Raw genomic sequence first — 4,768 nt, 5'->3', positions numbered from 1 at the left:
TTATAAATTAATTATTCTCAATTGAATTTTAAGTCTATTATCAAAGTGAACAAACTGTCACCCCACAGAAAACCAAAAAAATATATACGCCATCATTAATTTTAAAATGAAATGTACCAAAGAGAGGAAAAAATCCTTTACAGAAATTAATTATATATGCTGGTTGATATCCAATCGCATTGTTTTATTCAGACGTGATATTTGATAGTATTGTTATAAATAAATAATAATTTTTCGTCTGCTTATAATGAAAAGCAAAAGTGAAATTAATGCATCATGCTTTCAATGAGAGTTGAACTCATGACCTCCCGCTTACTAAACGGGTGCTCTAACCAACTGAGCTATGAAAGCACATGCATTTCTGTACGGAACAAAATGATTTTAAATATTTTTTTCCGAGCGTTTTTGCTATTCCCTTTGCCTTTCATATCGTTCGCATTTCCCTATGCCAAAATTTGTCTCTGACGTTTTTTAACTTTTTCAAAAATGGTTTTGTTTTGTTGGAGAGTATATTAATTAGCGTGTAAATATTAACTAATAACAATTGATTGATACAATTTTAAATATAATTATCAATTAAAATTTGATAAAACAATTAATTAATTTAAATTATTTTTTGTTATTACATTAAATTGATTATATACAATTTCAAACAAAATATCATAATTTGCCTTGCTCTCAAAAGTATCTTTTATTTATCAATTGGAACTAAAAGGGCTCTATAATGAATGGTTTATAAGACACAACATTTGCTGAAGGTTTTACAAATAGGGCAGCCAGCTAAGTGGGCTCAATCTTGGAGGAAAATCCATGGTTAAGTGCGCTTCAATTAGAGTAGTAGTACAATGGATGACCTCCTGGGAAGGCCAAATGCTCCACCTCTATGAGCATTACCTAGATGCATTAAGTGCTAAGTGTAACATCCATTCTCTTGAGATAGGTGTTCTTGTGAACCACTACTCATGAAACGTGGGTCGATAAATTTGACTCAAAAACTACATTGTTGAATCCTGATAGAAATATCATAATTTGACTCGCTCTGGAAAGTATCTCCTCCTTATCAATTGATGAGCTTAATCGGCTCTATATTGAATAGTTCAAAGGCACAACACTTGTTGAAGGTTTTGCAATTGTGACAAAAAGCTAAGTGGGCTTAACCTTGGAGGAAATTCCTTGGTTAAGTGTGTTTGAGTTGGAGTAATACTGGGATGGGTGTCCTCCTAGGAAGGTCCAATGTTTCACCTCTGTGAGAATCACCTAGATGCAATGAATGCTAAGCTAAGTGTATCATTCATTCTCATGAGAGATGGGTTCTTATGAACCACTACTCTTGAAACATGGCTCAATGATTTTGACTCGAAAATTTACACAATTGAATCCTGATAGAAATATCAGAATTTCATGGTTAATATTGTTAAGCAATGAGCATTTTATTACTTATTTATATTGAACATTGACAAACCATATAATATTATATAATATTATAAATTTCGTAAAAGAAACAAATCTCTTTCCTTCCTACTTTTTTTGTTTGATTCATATACATGTTCAATATATCTCTCACATTTTTTGTTTTTTAACGAAAAATGAATGGTAATATAGATTTAATGCTTTTGAGAAGAAAAAATAAGATGTTAGTATTTCTTACCAAGTTTTCAATAATTATAACGATGTTGTTAGTTCACATCTAAAATTTTGTGTACTTTAAAATGTCTAATTCAACAAAAGAAAATAAATTAAGAAGGATTTTCCAGATATTTCATTTAAAGGAAAAAAAAAATTGTCTATTATATAGTCCTTCATTGCTTGCTTACCAGCAAACATAACTAAACATTGCTTAAGATCCTATTAACCTCTCAATGTGTTCATATAAGTTATTTTTAGTGTATTATTTTGCTTTTGACATGTACTTATTCTCATGTATTGAATTTTTTCATATGCAATATAATTATAATGTACATGTAACCACCCATAACATATTCACTCTAGTTCTCATTTACTAGTTGTTTGTTATTGTATCTAGGGGTAAGTTAAGCATAAATGACATAATTAGATTATCAAAGTGAATCACCAATTCTAATCTAATCAAATTACTCCTAAATTACAATGAAATACATCAAATCAATTGCATAATGAAATTAAATCTAATTTAAACTCCCTCAATTGATGTGATTGAAGCTTCCATTGCTCTTCTCCATTGTTGTTGATGTAGGTGGCTCTCAAGTATTGCACTTGATTTCCTGCATAAGATGGACAACAATTTTGAAGAGCGTGATTATAGATTGAATTGAGAAAATAGGTTGAATTTATAGATTTTCAACACAAAGGAGGTGATAATTTGAACTCAAGTGTTGATTGACAGATAACTTAAATTGATTGACCAGTGAACTCAATTGATCGATCTGTTAACATAATTGATTGATTTGTTAACTCAATAATTTGGGGAGTCAACTAGATAGATTGGATAGTGAACTGAATAGACTAGTCAGTTGACTAAATTGATTGATTAGTCAGAAAAAAACTGATTAAGAGTTAAAAAGGGAGATTGATTAGTTAACTGAGTTAACTGATTTGATCAATCAGTTTGATTTCAACATGCACTGTAGGATTTTGAAATTGAATTTGATTTTCATTTTCAATTTGGATTTGCATTTGGACTTTCGAATGCTGAAATGCACATGAAATTAATTGAAACTCACATTTGGTTAAATGTTAATTTGGAAGAAATGAAATTAATTGAAATTAGGTGAAATTCAAATTTGGAGAAATGTGAAATGAAATTAGATGAAATTAATTAGAATTAGAATTTGGGGATTTGGAAGAATAATTTATTAAGTTAAATAATTTAAATGAAATTATTTAAACATTAGAAATGAGCTTAATTAAATAATAAATATTATTTAACTAAGAAAAATGTCTTAATTTTTTATTTTTTTATTTTTTTTGAAAAAAGGGGTAAAGATTTATTCAAAAATCACAGAAATACAAAGAACAGGCCTTAGGCCCACTAGGACAGCAACAAAAACTAAAAGGATTCTAAAAGAACCACCAACAACACCACTACAAAGTCCAGTGACCATAGCAAAAGATCCGACCGTCGGATTTCCATTGATAACACCTTTTCGGAAAGCCCTAAAAAGATGACATTCAACTTTTTGGAATTACACCAAAAACCAGGCTCATCCAGAGCCTTGAAGGGCCTCAAAAATGATAATGGAAATTAAACAAACATAAAAGGGAAATAGATCCTACACCACTAGGTGCTCTTGCATCATCCTGTCTTCTGACATTAATCTGTCTAAAGTTTCAAGATAATTAGGAGGTAGATCATCCCTTCCACTAAAATCCCAATGATCAAAATGCTCTGAAGCCCACTTGGCCAAACAATCAGCCACTCTATTCCACTCCCTAGGAATATGACAAAAAGAGACAAATTTCAATGTATTACACATTTGTAAAATCTGACTGACCACAGAAGCTAATTGCCAACTCACATAATTCAAATTTTGTTTGTTCAACATGTCCACAACAATCTGAGAATCTGACTCACAAGTAATCTTCCTCCATCCTAAAGAACAACCTCACTCAACAACAATCTTAATAGTTAGGGCCTCCATAAGATTGTTAGAGTGCTGCGCAATATAAATAGAGAAGAAAAAAATTGCACAACCATCATCACCTCTTCCTATACCTCCAATACCTGCATGTCCAGGATTCCCACAGGAAGAGCCATCTGTATTAATTTTTAAGAATCCCACAGGAGGGGGAATCCACCTTCCATCTCTACTTATCTGCTGCTTTGCATGGCAAGATCTATTTCCAACAACACAGTCCATTTGAATGTTTTCCAATTGCAGATTCCTTACAATAGCATAATCACCTAGATCAACATTTTTAGACAAATTGCACTTAGTCGAGATTGTCTCCTGAAGCCTATTAACTATCTTCTGTCACAGCCGAGGACTCCCTATACGTGAATCACAAAAGACCCTTTGATTCCTTTCCAGCCATAAATTCCAGATAATAAGAGCTAGCCTAATAGCCCAAGCCACTTGAAGAAAAGAGGTCTTTATTGGGGGTCTGCCCAAGCTATCCCAAAATTCATTTAAGCAAGTAGCATGAAAACAAGCATGTTGCCAAGCCTCCCACCACTTGTGCCAAATCTCCCTAGAGAAAGGGCATAGAAAAAACAAGTGGGAGCAGTCTTCCTCATTATGCATACAAAGATAACAGATAGATGGTCCCTGGAAGCCTCTCTTATGAAGATTCTCCCACATGAGGCATTTCCTTTGAGCAACCAGCCATAAGAAGAAATTACATTTCAGCGAAGAGAAGCTATTCCAAACCTTCTTCCACTAGGGAACATCCATTAGGCCATGCAATTGACTATCAAGCTGAGCATAACCTTCAACAACAAAAAACTTGCCTTTTGGATTAGGACCCCAAGCCAAAATATCTCTTTCCTTGAGGGAACTACATAACCTACCCTCCAAGATATTAACCAACACCACACGATCTTCATCCAAACCACCCAAGGGCCATTCAAGAGGATCCTTCCAACAAGTCACCTCAACCTGTCCAATGCACCTAACCATTTTAAAATTCTCCACCTTAAACCATCTAGCATCAGTGAAAATATTGGAAAGAGGCCGAAGTTGTGGATAAGTAGACAAAATAGGAGGGTGACCATCCAAAGAGTTCTGCCAAAAAAGAGCTTTAGAGCCTCTATTACAAATCCAGAAAAGGCCATCTTTAATAAGTTGGGCAC

General features: G+C 33.2%; 1 non-coding gene across 1 annotated transcript; it reads right to left on the bottom strand.

Moving 5' to 3' along the window:
• Positions 1-277: 277 nt before the first annotated feature.
• TRNAT-AGU (transfer RNA threonine (anticodon AGU)) lies at positions 278-351 on the bottom strand. The gene has a single exon. It is a non-coding gene; the product is annotated as a tRNA-Thr (tRNA).
• Positions 352-4,768: the final 4,417 nt, after the last annotated feature.

The sequence above is a fragment of the Cryptomeria japonica genome, chromosome 10 (genome assembly GCF_030272615.1).
Source record: "Cryptomeria japonica chromosome 10, Sugi_1.0, whole genome shotgun sequence".
NCBI classification, from domain to species: Eukaryota; Viridiplantae; Streptophyta; class Pinopsida; order Cupressales; family Cupressaceae; genus Cryptomeria; species Cryptomeria japonica.
This window is presented reverse-complemented; position numbering and strand designations above follow the sequence as displayed.